The sequence below is a fragment of the Parasteatoda tepidariorum genome, chromosome 10, assembly GCF_982258835.1.
Source record: "Parasteatoda tepidariorum strain Cologne lab strain chromosome 10, Ptep-v5.0, whole genome shotgun sequence".
NCBI classification, from domain to species: Eukaryota; Metazoa; Arthropoda; class Arachnida; order Araneae; family Theridiidae; genus Parasteatoda; species Parasteatoda tepidariorum.
Window position 1 is genome coordinate 32,486,386 of NC_141764.1, and position 16,733 is coordinate 32,503,118.

Genomic DNA, 16,733 nt, shown 5'->3' on the forward strand with positions numbered 1-16,733 from the left:
TCTCTAATATATATCACGTATACTTTTAATTGTAAAATAAAATTATAGTACAATTTTAAAATTTTAGCTTCTGCACCTAAGGTTTCGCACAGGTTCCAAAGGTGAGCCATGTTTTGAAATCACTTTCTCACTTACTCAAATTACAGTGGAGCATCGTTTATACGACGATCACTTATACGACGTTTACATTTATACGACGTTTTAGTGTGGTCCCAAATCATTCCTATTCATTTTAATGTAAAAATATATCGTTTATACGACGCACAGAATCGGTTATACGTCGGTTTTTAGATTTTGTTCACGTTTATTAAATTTTTTCTTGTGTATTTTAAAAAAGGGCGGAATTTGCCAACATGAAAGATACAGAAAAGGGTGCCAACAGGAATGCTTGGATGACGATCGTAATTTTTACTAGATGATTGAAAAAACTAGACAATGTTATGAAGAGGCAAAAACGAAAAATTTTGCTATTCATCGACCAATGCCCAGCATACCAATCGATACTATTTATTTTGGAAAATGTAAAAGCTCTCTTTTTTCCTGCAAATTGCACAAGTGCGCTTCAGCCATTAGATTTGGCCGTGATTAGAAATCTAAAATTGCATCATAGAAAGCAGTAAGTTCAACTCTCTATTTAAAGCATTGTAGAGACTAATAGCAAGAAAATATAATTAAAGATAACATACATTCAAATTGCTCACTGAAATTTTATTTTTCTTTGGTTACTTGTTTGTTTTGCTTTGTCTAATTTAGAAATTTATGTAAATCAACACGTTAAACATTAAAATTAACTGAAAACAGAGTTAGTTTCAGTTTTAGAAGTAAAAATCGATTATACGACGTTATCGTTTATACGACGTTTTGCGGTGGTCCCTTCGGCGTCGTATAAACGATGCTCCACGTATCTTTAGAAAAAACACTTGGACTGGCAAACTTCTTTTAAAATAGCACTTTAAGTGTCTTGCTGGTAGGAACAAGTTTCCCGACTTTAAAAAAGATGTTTGTTTTCAGAGTGTATAATTTGTTTATTGATTTTACTTTGATAGTTCTTGTGTGAAGTCACTAGCGATTCTTTTGAGTTCACTCATTAGAATTAATCAAGAATTATTGAGTTAATTTTTTCAGAAGGATTAGCCAACAAGTAAGAGTTAAATAACCATACTAGAGTTAACTAACTAAACCAATAACTAATCTAAAAATACCCAAATTTGCAAGAAAATACCAGAATCGACCACAAAAACACTCATAACTACCACAAAAATAAAAAAAATACCTGAAAAAGGACTTCAAAATGCAAACAAAACAAAAAACTTGAAACAAAATATCGCAAAGTCTACTAAAGTGCAGAGATCGTCCAAATATTATAAAAATTTAAAAAATACCAAAGTTCCACATTTGCTTAAAATGAAATAAATCAATTGGCATTTAATTCAAGCATTCCTTTTTGAGTAATAATATGCTACGTAATGATTTATAATTAACTCTTTTATAGATTTCACGTTTGCTTCCTAAGGTAGCCCGAGTGTCGCGCCACTTGGGAACATACATAAGGTCTCTCTTACCATTTGCACGACATAAAACTATTAATCTGATAGATTAATTCGAATTAAAGTAATGTGGTTAAAGAAAAGGAAATAAACTTTCAGAAAACATATTATAACTCAAAGTTCTAAGAATTTAAACACATTTTCCTCTCACCTGGAAATTAGAACGACAACTGCAAATAATTAAATCACTTCATACAATGGAGGCCATTCAAGGAAATATTTTCCAATTCAGCCTCGTACACCTCAGATACAAGATTTACAATGCAGAAGGGTCATCTTATGATTCAAAATAAATTTCATTTTACTGGGGGGGGGGGCTACGTTAGGAGCACTGGCCACCTTTGGCTTCCCCACCTTACTTAATCAAACATACTAAATTTTTAAAAAAAAATTATAATTTTTAGTGACTTCCTTGGGTCTGTCCTGCAGAGCAAAGTTTTTTGAGGTGACGCTTAATATTAGAAATAGCCACTCTCAGTCCTGTTTCTATATTTAGCCGTGATCTATATTTTGTCTTCAAAGATGCCACAGCAGAAAATCCAGTTTCACAAAGGTAGGATATTGAAAACGGTAATAGAATGCGAAATGCCCTTTGTTTCAGTGCAGAAAAATCCTCCTCCTTCCAAAATTCAAATAGTGATTTATTACTAAATTGTATTTCAGTTTCGCCACTTGTCGTGAAGTTTATGAATTTTTCTTCCTCATCAATTGAGAGTCCTTCGGGATTCTTATGAAATGGATTCCTAACCCACTCTTAACTTGCTAGCAGTTTGTCATAAACAGGAAAATACTTTTTAAAATTCTTTGCCAGCATGTCTAAATGATTTTCAATGGTTACAAACGTAACTTTCATATATTCTTCTTCAGCCTTATAAGTTTTAGTTCAATTATCCGCATTTGCAAACATTGTTAGGTTTTTTTGCTTTAAATTTCTGCCCCACAATTCTAATTTTCTACAAAAAGCATTAACTTCATCACTCGTATCCAACATATGTGTATTTGCTCCCTGGAGTTAAAGATTCAAGTTAATTAATTTCTCGAATATGACGACTAAGTATCTCAATTTCATCACAAATAAACAATAGTGTAAATTCCCGGTTTCCGGTCTGTTATCTTCTAAGAAAATGACGATTTCTTCTCTTAATTCATGAGCACGTTGCAAAAATTTCTCACGTGATAAACATCTTGCCTCACATTTAGATAGTAACTCTGAATGTACTGAACCCATGTCATTACAAAGAGCAGAAAAGATTCTCGATCTCAGGGTTCTCATTTTTATATAATTTGAAATGGTTACAACCGCAGTTAATACAATATTTAAACCAGAACGTATTTCTTTCGAACCCAAAGCTTCTCTGTGGATCATGCAATGTGTCCAGACGCATTGAGGCGATTTTTGTTTTACTAGTGCTTGCATACTTTCGAACCTTCCGGATATTGAACAAGCATATTCTAGTGCATATTCCGATGCAATTTTCGCATTCTGTGTTTGCATCATTCATAACATCATTTAAAATAGCAAATAATGCTAGCGCTGTTTTGAGTTCTATTGATTTGCAGAAAAAGTAGTTCTACTACTGACATATTATCACAAAATCAAAATAGGCAATGAAATGAGCATCTTTATTAATATCTCTTGCTTCAAAGTTTATTGAAAACATTTTGTCACGCAACATCGAGAAAAGCTGACACTACATTCTCAGCTGTATCACCAATTTGACGAGCAACAGTATCATTTGAAAGAGGTATGGACTGTAATTGCTTTGAAAAATTAACTCCAAACATAGTTTCTACAATCTCAATTGCTGCTGATTTTTACTTTACTTTTGTTTTGGTAGTTAGTTAAAAATAATTTAAAGACAAAATTCGAAATACTCAATATACATTATTGTTGTATACATTTTACTGCAAGTGGGGGGCGCGATGAAAATTATGATTGAAAACTGGGCCGCGAATACTGAAAGGTTGAGAAACGCTGATATAAACATACGAATTATTTAGAAATAGTGGTGGATCAAAATCTATTAAACTGAATTTATTAAACCAAGAATCCCAATTCAACGACGGTTATAATATAAATAGGGTACATGCTACATTTTAGATTTTCAAATTCATGACTAATTCCTAGAATTTTTCGTGACTTAACAAAGTTTCTATTTTCTCCGACAAAAATGCAGCAAGAAATTTAAAAAAGCATTATAATAACATTCATTGAAATGATAGGTATAACCAAAACTGATATACCCTGCATCGTCATAATTAAAGATTTTAAATTTAAAAAAAAAAAACAGAATAAAGAAAGAGTTGCAATAAAATAGCTGAAAAAAATGCATAATTTTTTTCTGCAGAATTATATTCTAAAGATACTTTTCTTGTTCATCCGAAAGGAAAGAAATACTCCTGATTTTTCTGTTCTCATTTCGGAATTTAAAAAAATTCGCCAATGATTGGCTTGCTTCAGCTAGAATTTTAAATTGCTGAAATAAATAATAGCAAGAATTCTGAAATCGCAGAAGTTTAAAAGATAATTCGCTCTGGAAATGATGTTTTTTCTTTCATATTTTGAAAGAACACCATAGCTTTTAAAGAACATGATAAAAACATTTTATATTTTTATAAAATATGACTGTGAGTAGGAATTTTATTACAAATTCAGATATTCGGAACACCATGAAATGGGGGGAGGGTATTTTTAAATTCCATTTTAAAAATTAGATTGTTCAGCGACCTAAATCCATGATTTTCTTATAAATATAGTTATAATCATGACAAATTTTGTTCAATACAGAAATTCATGACTTTCCAGGTGAGCGGATACCCTGTATAAAATAAAATCACTTATATTTATGACTTGGTAATTAGGAAAAGATGCAATAGTATCAGACAAGTAGATAGATTTATGTCTTTCAATTAAAATAAAATCCAAAAAACGTTCCACGGGTATTCCGTCGTTATTCTACGTGGGAAATATCTGGTGTTGAATCAATACTTACTGAAAAACATTTTGCTTCCTTCAGTTCAGCAATTGTTTTGTTCTATACTTTATATCCCACAATCGATTCATTATAAATCGAAGCTGATAAATAGGATGTATATCCATTGCCCTTATTCCCATAATTTTTTATAAGTCCAGCAAGAAAAAGAGTAAAGTTTTCTCAATAATTCCGAAGTCCCGAAATAATTTCCATTATGCTGCGATCCAATTGTTTGATAGTCTCAACGGATTGCATGACTTCGAGAGGCTAAGAACTTTATTACTTCTACAATTCTTCTGAATACTTCTTTTCAATAATTGATTTGACTGTTCATCTGATTTGTAGAAACTCTATCTATTTAGCATTCTTTTTCTTGACAAGTAAATCATTGTAGTATGCTTGTCCCCAAACATCTTTTCATGTTCTGAAATGCACACATCAGAATGTTACCAATCGTTTAAGCAACTTTCATTGCTAAATGCATTGATAGTAGTTGCTAAAAGGCGGCCATAAAAACTTAACGAAACTTTAAGAGTGGCGAACTTATGAGCCTTGGAAACATACACTGGTGTAAAGGTACTGTTAGTGTTTTACAATTCTCAAGAAGATCACTAATTTCGGGATTGATAATTGTTATTTTTTTATACATAATTTACAACAAATGTATTAAAATTTATACTAAAAACACTTTTTAAGATTTTGCCTGACATAATAGTTTTTGCCGAACTAAATAAGAAAGAAAATAAAATAAAAAACATTAAAAAGTAGACACCAGTTTAAGAAAAAAAAATCCTATTTAAAATTACTATTCTCTAAAGGAAAACTTACTTTAGTATAACTTTTAAATCAATCGATCACATTTATGCCATTTGAGTTCGTCATTTCAACAATATTCAAGAAATATGCGTAATAAATTTATACTCACAATCGGAACTTGTTAGGCGAAATCGGAATAAAACTGACATAGGTGTTACGTTTTATTCTCACTCGAATTAAGCAACATAAAACTGGAAGGATCATGGTAAAAAAAAATTCAAGGAATAATAAACATAAAACATATTGTTCCATTGTTGTTGACTGGCATTCAAAACTCCCCTTTCCCAAAACAGTATAGCGCGAGCAGTTCTTTCTGTTCTTCTCACCTGTTTTTGTTCTACAAGAACGTATTATTCCATAATTTGCAAAATGCCATGACCCATGAGAGGTATGGCTGAACCAATTTTTTCTTTTAATATTCACTCTCACTTGCTAACCTTTTTTTTTTTTTGACATATTAGATAAGATAAAGAAAATTATTAATGCTATTAAGACTTTTCACTTTCCCGGGGCCCTATCCTTAAAAACGGCTCTGAGACTAGTGATTATAAACAATGATAAATTTTGAATCACTATAGCCATTTCATCTAGTTGCAGTATATTTCTATTATGACCTTCGAGCCAGGTTTTATAAAATCATACTGGCATAAATAGAGCACCTAACACTCGCCATTAACTTTTCTTGGTGAATATGCTTTGGAGTGTATTTTGGGATTCATCATTGTTTAACCAACACTAAATCCATCTAACATTAGAGTGAAATGTACTTGATATTTCGGGTGGTTTGCGTTGCTGCAATTAATTCACCGTAAGAACTCGTAGTTCTCTTTTCAATCAAATTTATTTTTTAAAAAATGTTTTTAACATTTTCTAGAGCTTATAGAGATATGTAACTTTTCAACAAAAGAAGAAAAAAAATGGCAAAATTTTTAGCCATTGTCAAATAATAAGCTGTTAGAGTTGCCAATAAAAGAAGAAATAAAAAGGCAAAATTTTAAGCCACAGTCAAATAATAAACTGTTACAGTTGTCAAATCCAAATTTCATCCTTTACGATCTAGTATATATGTTACGGTTAATATAATGATTTGGTTATTATTAATCTCCGGTTAATATTAATAATAAACAAGTAAAGCTGTTAAAGGGAATAATTCAATAATTTATCACATTTGCCGGTTACTAATGATAATCACCAATGAAGTTTGATCAATACAATAATTTTCTACGTATTTGTTATTGTTATTATTAACAATCGCCGATTATTATTAATGATAGCCAGATTTATCACCTTAACCATTACATATATATTTATACATAAAATATCGTTTTGTCCATCTCTATGCTACGAACTCTAACTTCGAATTCGTGACATTCTGCAATGTTCGTTATTTATCGTAATATTATATCGTAACTTGTCACTGCCCAATTGTTAGCCCATTGTGCAGCTCTAGTGCGACGTAAATTAACAACAACAACAACACTGCCCAATTGTTGTAATTTTGGATTTCGTTTGATATCGCTGAAAATTCGGATTTTTTTATTCTTTAAATCTTACACCGTGTTGAAATAAATTTTGTGGAGGTAAAGAAGCCTTTAGGTCCTAGCTTGGTGCATTTATAACTTCAAAAGTATTGTATTAAAAAAGAATTTCATTAATTCGTCATTTCTGGTAAAAACATTTTAACGCTAAACTATTTGTAAAGCGGTTCTAGTATTAGTGTATTTAAATCGTAAAGCAAAATAGCCAAGTTTATTATGATCTCCTTGAAATTTCAAATTTTTCTCTAGGGATTGTAAAGAAAACTGAAGTCACGAATTATTAATAAAAATTGACCTTTCTCTTCAAAATTTTATTTTCTTCAAATTCTGGTTTCTCTTGTGGATATAGCCTTTAAATCCCGCTGTTTCTTGAATATTAAACTTTTAACGAAGTACCACTGAGTTTCTGAATAATCAATTTTTTCAAACCAGTTTTCAAATCCTTTGTTTTTGAAAACAAAACTTTGTGATTTAAAAATAGAATTTTGACGCATAAGGACAGTTCTTTTCAGATTAAAATAACTAATCTCACTTTTTTCTTCCCACCTCTACATGAATTTAATTATTTTCATGCATGTTTACGAACCATCAGACAGGCATAATTGCCGCCAAAGTAGTGAAAGTTCCACGAACCATGCTAAGGTCAGCAAGGTAACCTTGGTACGGATTGCTTTTCTAAATGACACGGATTTAAATCGCTTTGATCCGAGGAAGTTGTTTATTTGTTCCTGTTTTGAATATTTCTCTCAAGGTATACACCGTCACGTTTCAGTATTTTCGCTCATTATGGAAATCTAATTTACCTAGTTGATTTGTTCGATCGCCGCCATTTCGTTTGTGCTAGCGCGTGATCGATGAAAGGGATAACCACTATGCTAAGTATGACTTCGTTCTTAATGGTTTTATTGTTTATACCTTATTGTTTATCGCTGACATAGTTGATATTTTGTATATTATGCTTCAGATATGTTGTTTGTTGATTTACGTAAAGAAACTTTCGATGAAATTATTCTCAGAATATTTTAAGGAGAAATACTATTTTTTCTTTTATATAATCAACGTCTATTTCAGCATTATTTATTGTCAGCATTAAATACAAGTTAGATGTTTTTTAGGGGGACGGGAGCTTGATTATAATAAAAAATTATAACAAACTAAATAGATACACTCTAAAGTATTAAAATATTGACGACATTTTAATTTTATCTATAAATTTTTCGCTTTGTTGAAGATGTTAAGACGCAGATAGCCGAAGCAAATTTTCTTTCTAGAAAAGTGAAGCTAAAATTCTTTAAGCGAGTGTAGTTTTCACAGCGGGATTTTAGAAGCATCTTATACATCTGACTGAAATTTATGAACGCAAAAACAAAGACAAATTGAGTCCTATTATTTCTTTCTTTCTTGCTTGTTTTCTTCTCTTCAATTTTACTTTTTCTTCGAATAGTTGCAACGTTTCTTTTATCCTTGAGCAGAAAGTTTTATCTCTAGGTATAGGTGAGGCGTACCATGAAGGAAAATTTTGAGGGGGCACAAAGCTTTTTTTTTTAAAAAGGTATAAATATATACTATACATATATATATTATATATATAAATGGTTTTTAAGATAGCCTTTACATAAAAGTGATAATCATAAAATATTTTCGTTCAAATGTATAAAGACTATCTACAATTTTTTTTATCGCTTTTAAAAAAAAAGTAATAACTTTCAGAAAATTCTGAACTTTTCAAAAATTATGGGGAACCCCTTTGCCTGCCCCCTCCCCGACGCTACGCCTATGTCTCCATGTATTTTTGAATTATTGTAACAAGCACATAACATAATGAAATAATCAAATGCAAAAACACAACGTTTGATAAAACAATTTTTAGTACAAGTTTCATTTACAAGATCTTTAACCCTCCGACGCAGAATTTTTATTAAAAATATTTGCCATTCTTTTTTTTTTTGTATTAATTTAGGTCAAAATAAATGGAAAAATATTATATTTAGCATTTTAATAATTTTTGGTTATAAAACACAGAATGAAACATCGGTGTTTTCTTTTTTTTTTTTTTTCTGTGTTAAAGGAAAAATCTCCCAAACACGGCTCACTTCCAAACAATTTTTTTCCTTCAAAATGTGCACTTATTTGCAGTTATTTAAATATAAGAGAAACAAATATTCATCATTCAAATGTCTTTAATTTACAAAACCAATAATTGATAAATTTTTGAATAGGAATGTAATTTTTTTTTCCAAACTACTTTTTTTGGATTTTTTATTTTAGTACAAATATAATTCCGATAATCTAACAGATTTTATTTAGTAACTATTATACTGTTTTTTATAGTTAAAAAATACCATAATATATTTTTGCTTCAAATAAGATCGTCTGAAAAAAATATATAAAAGGGACTCATAGGGTTAAACTTGTACACCCACTTATGCTATTTCTATCTATGACATTTTATTCTCTACTTTTGCATAAAACCTAATTTTGAATGCTAAAACAATTTACATTTTATACTTAGGCTGTTAGATTTAATATCTACTAATTGCTTGCTAATTATGAACTTCTAAAGGAATTTTTTTAAATTTTGAAATTTCTTGTGAAAAACGTAAAAGGGGGAAAAATTTACATTCTTCAAGTTAAAAGTCTTCCTAACCTAGTTAAGGTAAAACGATACCGGTTTCAATTTTTATTTACTACTGATATTACGTAATTGCTTTTAACTATGTAACTAATATTCCAATCACTAGAATGAATTCAGAAGAAAATATTTCTCAATACTGAATGAACTTGGCTCTGCAGTAATTTAATTTTCCTGTACCAAACCTCTGACTAACCTATATTTTCTTATCAACTTACCTCGCATACTGAGTAAATTGTTGTTGTTGGATCAATTTTGTAACAATAATTTTATGAATTCAACATTAAGTTTTAAGTGTTTCGTAGTCAAGCGGATCAACTAGTCAGAGCTAGATATTCAACTTTCCTATTATACTTAAATTTGGTTTAAGCATAATAGGAAATCAAAAACTGAAAACAGCGCCAACTAGCTCGCTCTCACCTACGCTAGAAAAGATCAAATTCCTCCTAATTTAATGCCACCAATTAATAAATTAGAATAATTTATATTTAGAGCCTTTTACAAACAATTGATTATAAGTGAGTAATTTGAAGAAAAAAGCATTGATTAAGTATAAAATAATATTTATTTTTGAAAGATATCGTTTTAAAAGACAAAGAAAATTCGTTTGGGCTCCAAAAGAAATATGTTTCCCTATTAACTTTTTTCAACGTTTCTAGCAGTTATTTATTTTTTTAATTTTATTGCAGTACCAGAAAGAAAAGAAAAGCTAGGTTTAGCCCTAAGACTGTAGATTCAACTGTCGCACATAAAATCGAATTTAAGGTTATTAATGATTAAACGATGGGGAAAAAAATTCATTCTTCTTTTTAAAATAAAAAAAGTCTAAAACTCAAAATAATGTTTTAATTTTTAATATATTCAGAATCGTCTTCATTTACTTTATTTCTAAAGTCGGGGTTCCGCCAGAGAAGGTTGATTATTTAGGGTTCCGTAGCTGGAAAAAAAATTGGGAACCGCTGGTTTAGATAGTTCAAGCCGCAATAAAAAAATATCGCACGCTTTATATCCTTGATTAGTGTCTTTGTCATTAGTAGTTGAGGAACTTTTAAGCTTAGGTAAAAATGTGAACTGGAATTTTTTTAAAAATTTAGTCTGAGACTAAATTAAAAAAAGACCTTTCCAACCTTGAATTTTTTTTTACTCATTTTTTGTGACCTTTATGACAACAATGAATGTCAAATCTTGTTTTTTGTTTGGCAAACTTATCACGTCCGTATTTCTAAGATTATTCACTTCGTCATCGGAGGTGCCTACCTTTAGAGAAACTTCGTAATTTAGTATTATAATAAAAAAGATGATTACTTCCAGTGCCGTAACTTCACCCTTCGGGGCCCTGGGGCTCAAATTTTTGCCGGGGCCCTTTTCTAAAACTTTGTGTACTCCATCTCTAATCGTCATTTTAGCTACTTATGTATCATGTTGATTAATATATTTATGAAAATAAGTCACTTGTTCACATAGAAATGGGATTACAAAATATTGCAAGTTGTAAATTTAACACTAGAATGTAAAATGTTATATTTAAAAAAATTAATTTTTAATTACAAAACACAAATAAGACATCTAAAAATAACTACAAAACACATACTAAATACAGATTTTAAATGTATATAATGGTTCTAGTTTGGTAGATAGATTTATACACTTAAGTTTGTTGATTATACATCAGTTTGCATTAAAATAAATGTCTAGAATAAAGATTTCATATTTAAAATTTTAGATTAGTTTCAGTTTTTGAAAAATATTTAAAGTAAATTGTGAAATAGATTTCATAGTAATAAAATTTTTTAAAAAAGGGGAAATGAAGAAAAAAATTATAAAATAAAAAAAAGTCATAAAATTTATATTTATAATTATTAGTACAAAATATAAACCCATCCATAATTTGAAACACAGTCCACTAAATTTGCTAATCTATTATTAATTAATAAAAATTAAATAATAAATTATAGCAATTTTAAAATTACTGAACATAAATCTTTCTAAAGATTTCTAAAATCTGAAATAAAAAATTTCAAAACTTAAAATTTATTTCTCCTGGCCTTTGTTGCCGCAAATTCATCAATTATATCGCTGAAATCAATATTTCGAGTTTTTTCGTTTTCAATAGACAGTAGTGCAAGTCCATTCAATCGATCCTGTCCCATTGAACTTCTTAAATAATTTTTTATAAGTTTCAATTTTGAGAAAGTATAACAACAACAAGTATAATCTCTACACACTGTCACGAAGTGCATAATACATCATTAATCCATTACAGTGATTTTTGTTAGTAACTGACAATTTTTAATGTTTTTTTTTCTTTTCTTATTTCAAATTTTATTGTAGTAATCTAAATGTAAATACTCAAAGTCATTAACTTCTTCGTTAATTTCTTAATTCAGTGAGATCTTCATACAAAAATTTCTTTCAATTTTAGTTCAAATGGGCGAACAATTAATTATCTCATACACCTTTTATAGATAAGCAATTACATTTAAAAGAGATGTTTAACAACCATTTATATTTTAGACTTTCTTTTCCTCCTACACCAGTCGTTTATCATCATATAGGTCGGTCATTTTAGATATAAAATAAAGTTTCAGAACTTCCAAGTGTAAAAGTCATTTTTTTTCAAGTGTTACATTAGAATACTAGGAATAAGCGAAACAAGAAATTTTTATGATATAGTATAGTATAGTTACGTTAGAATTTTCTTTCAAATGTTAAAGGGTAGGATATATTAATTTTAAGACATTAATAAAATGAGGAAAAGAAAGAAGAAACAAAATATCTTGATTTGACCAAGATTTCTTACATTTTGAGAAACGAACTAACTGTGTTTTTAGAAAAATATTCTGAGTTTGTATTTTAAGGTTTTGTCTGCATATTAAGACATTTTTACGCATTTCCGCTTTTTACATATTCTTGTCATCTAATTTATTGTATCCAAGATTTTAAACATATGACTACTAGGAAATAAAATTTTTATAATTTATTTTTGGTTGTTTCAATAACGTATCATGAATTTCTATCATCTTTAATTAATAAGTTAAAAGATTTTTTCATTACATAATTTAAGTTCACATGCATTCCATCATACATAACAAGCTAGATAGATTTAAATGGCTTTTAAATCCCTTGTCATTTTGACGATTATTTATTGATATATTTATGTAAAATTGCTTGATAAAAATTTTTTTATCGAATTAAAAAATTAACTTTTGTGATGTAATGCAAATTAATTTACATTTCAAATGTTTCAAGAAAAGCTTGTAGACATTTCTAGAAGTAAGTAGTAGATCACGTAAGGAAAGATTTTCGAACAAAGTTTTGATACATAATTAAATGAGATGTAATTCAGGCTGATAGGATAAATAGTTTTGAAGTTATAATGGTCTTCTTCATAATAAGTGCATTTCAAAGACAGTACTTTTGTACACACACATGAAAAAAAAGAAACATTTCAACTTTTCAAATATAAGCACTGTTGTTTCGTGTTTTGTTTTATTTGGTTCAGTGATTTAAAATACAGACGAAATACTACCTCATTTGTCTGTATAGCACAGCAATGTAAGATAAATAAGTTCAAGTAAAAATTGTACTTGTTGTACAGGGTCCTAAAAATATAGTAATATTTAGAGCAGAATTCATTCATGAATATTTTGCCTATCGAAACTTCTGAACAGACAAAATGGCAAATAAATATATGTATTTATGATGGCATGTAATTATATATGATAAAAAAATTATGATAAGAAACTAATATTTTTTAATATTCCAAAAAGTTTTTTTCTTATTTTTTCAAAACAAAAAATAAGAAGAAAACCTTTTTAATGGTTTATAATGACAATGAATTCTATCTGATTCGGATTTCTATATTGAAAAATACAATAGCTTTGAAAATATTTCAATGAATATCTTAAACATTGGTTGCAGTGAAAATCATATTCACAATGGAAAAAAAAAATAAGTCTCAAAACTAGAATCTTAAGTGTAATGTTTAACACATCTTGTTCCAATATTAAAAACGGAAAATAAAGTAATTCATTGATAAACAGAAATGTTCACACATTTTAAAGAAATGATTAAATGTAATTCTGATGGTCGGATAAATTCCTTTCCTACATCAGCAATATTTATAGTTTCAGTATTAAAATTTTCAAAAATGTATACTATAAACTGAGATGTAATGCATGAAAAAAGTTCTCAGAAAGTTATTATCACAAGATAATTACTTTGATGATCCTATAACAGTTTTATTTTTAAAAAAACACTATATTAAGTGCGCTCAACACTACCTCCTTCCTCAAATGTTACGGAAACAAATTGTGCCATTTTTGAAAATATGATTTTTTTTCTAATTAAAGCAGTTTTTAATAATAATATTTTAGTTAAACGTTTATATCAAATATATTTCTTCGTTATTTTAATATTTAAAGTTTAAGTTAAGGATAATTTTTTGTGTTAGAATAAAAGTTACTTTTGTTTATATAAATTAGTGTTGTAAAAACAACAGAGATAGTCAAATAAATAAGACAGAGTAAATGTGCAATGGTTTTGGTGTTTATCTCCGCTCAATATAATGTGGTTATCATATAAGATAAGAATGAAATAGTAAATTTAAAAGAAAATTAATTGCATTCTCAACCCAATCGTGATATTTCCTTGTTGTTTGAATTAACATATTTTCTTTTTTTTCTCTCTTAAGTATATAAAACTACAACATGTACCATTTTTGTCAGTGAAAGCAAGGAATTTGAAATTAGTTTAATTTTAACGCAATGTAGATAATGCTGATCTTAAAGAATCGACAAAAGTCTCTCATAAAAGTAGAAAGATTTATCGGAACAACCTAATAAAAAATTTTCTTCGAAGAATTTTTTTTTATTGATTGAAAAACAATGGTTTATTTAAACCAAAATACTTTAAATGATGACATATTTTCAGTTATTCTCAACGAAACAATGTTTATAGCGTTTTATTAAATTAAATGCGATTTTTTAATTAAATTAAATATGATTTTTTTAAAACAAAATCAAAGTTTGCTTTTCAATTTTGAATAAAAACAAAATTGTTAAAAAGCATAAAAAATCGAATATCCAATTTTAAAAATTTAATGGTCTTAATTTTAAAGATATAAAATAAGAACAAAATGTAATACATAAAAGCAATTTGACATAGGAATATAAAAAAAGCAATTCCAACAGTACATTAATACGCAGTTTTGAATGTATTAAATAATTTAATGTAAACAATTGCTTACCTCCTTAGAAATCAATTTCCTTTTCGTTTTGTTGTAATTCAAAGTAATGACATTTATATTTAAAAAAAAGTTGCAAATAATTTTAATTAGTATAAATTAAAGTTAAATTTTAATTTGAAAGATTGATCAAAATAAAAGTTAACAAAAAATCTATATTTGAATAAAAAATAGTTAATTTAAATAAAGCAATTAAAGGAGCTAAAAATTGAAGTTTAACAGAGAGTGATTCCCGCGTTTCTTTCAGAAAAAATATGTCAACAAAAGTAATCCCCTTCCATCCCTTAAAAGCTTGCATCTGTTTTCCTAGACAACTGTGACTAATCGACAAATGCATGGTTCTGGAAATATATGATATTTTATAAAAGGACAAAAAGCCTAGGGTCGTAAAGCCCAAGGCAATTTAAAGAAGTCAAAGGAAGGACATTTTCCCATGGTGTAAAAGGAGATGGCTATATTTTGAGGGGTCAGATAACTGTTTCGGTTGGTGATCTGAAGGTGTTGAGAGTCAAGGAATGCTTTAAAATATATGTCAGTGAAAGATGCATTTTATTACACCACGGAAGGGGAAAAGAGAGGCAATTATTTTAGTTTCCTAAACACTTGTTTTATTTTTTTTATGCTGAGCTCTTCTTTTGGTTAAATTTAAATTTTAAAATTTTTTCTTAATAAATTAGAAATTGTCATATGTAGAAGAAAATTCAAACAAAACAGACGTATTTGTCTCGGTTGGGGGGGGGGGGAGTTTTATTTTATTTTTTTATTTGAAAAATAGCGTCAAAAGGTGAAAAAAATAGTAGTTTCTTTTTCTGAAATTGCTAATTCTATTTTATAAGCAAAAATTACTTTATTGTAGTGAATGTCAATGTTTCACAAGGAATGACGCTCATCAATTAAATTAACGAGGAAAATAAAGATTGCTACTTGAAAAATAGCTTAAAAGTAGAAAAAAATGAGTTAAATACTAATTTTACTTTATTTTCGTGAATGTCTGAATTACAGAAGAATCAAAGTACTTTCATAGCTCCCTCGTTTTAATTTAAGAGGAAAATAAAATTTTCTACTTGGAAAATATCTTTAAATTTGCTTTTCCTTAAAAAAAAATTGAAGCAGATTTCTCTTTTTTATTTGGAGGAAAATTAAGTTTTCTATTTAGAAAATAACTTAAATGTTGAAAAAAATAGCTTCTTTCTCTTTCTGAATTTACTAATTCTACTAGAACTTACTTTTGAGAATGTCTAAATTTTAGAAGGGGTGAAGCACTCCTTTACAATTTTGAAACAAAATAAAGTTTTCGACGCTCAAAAAATAGAGTGAAACTAGAGATATTTTTCCACTTTCTTTCACTTTACTTTCCCAAATTTCAAAAGGCACCTTATTTGCCCATTCAAGTTAATTTCAGAACAACATAAAGTTTCTTATTAGGGGTATAGCTTCAAAAATGCGTTTCCTGCTCTTTTCTGTGAAGCGTTTTTGTTCTTTTGAGGAAGGGATATAATTCTCGGAAAAAGTCTTTCACCCTATGTTAAAGTCGATATGTAACTACGAAAAAGAAGATTTTAGCAAATCTTCATACAATCTCTTTCATATATATATATAAACTATTTTAAAAAATTTCGCGTGGTCCCTTCATATGGGGCCCCCTTGATCGTCGGGGCCCCGGGGCGGTGCCCCGACTGCCCCGGCGTAGTTACGGCCCTGATTACTTCATAATATAAAAATATGACGTGATTTATTTTTATATTTTGGAACTTCAAAAAAATCTTTTTGATTGCCAGTAAAGATGTTTTTTTTTACGTCTACGCAAACAACTGGACACAGTGGTCGATTACTTGTTTTCAAAATGACGCGACAAGTTGGAAAAATCAAAGAAAGAGGAAAACACAAAGAAATATAATTTGAGTTTTATTGAGTAAAGATAGGAAATTTATTTTTTTATCAATTTTTAAAATTAGGTACAGAACTCCTCAACCGATGGCG

The 16,733-nt window shown here is 28.7% G+C and overlaps 1 protein-coding gene across 1 annotated transcript in view; it reads left to right on the forward strand.

Annotated features, from left to right (window-relative positions):
* The first annotated feature begins 7,606 nt into the window (after positions 1-7,606).
* The window catches only part of LOC107455066 (uncharacterized), a 49,710-nt gene continuing 40,583 nt past the window's right edge, over positions 7,607-16,733 (forward strand). Inside the window, exon 1 of the mRNA XM_016072481.5 lies at positions 7,607-7,755. The gene's annotated coding sequence lies outside the window, so the exon portion shown is untranslated. The remainder of the gene's footprint in view (positions 7,756-16,733) is intronic.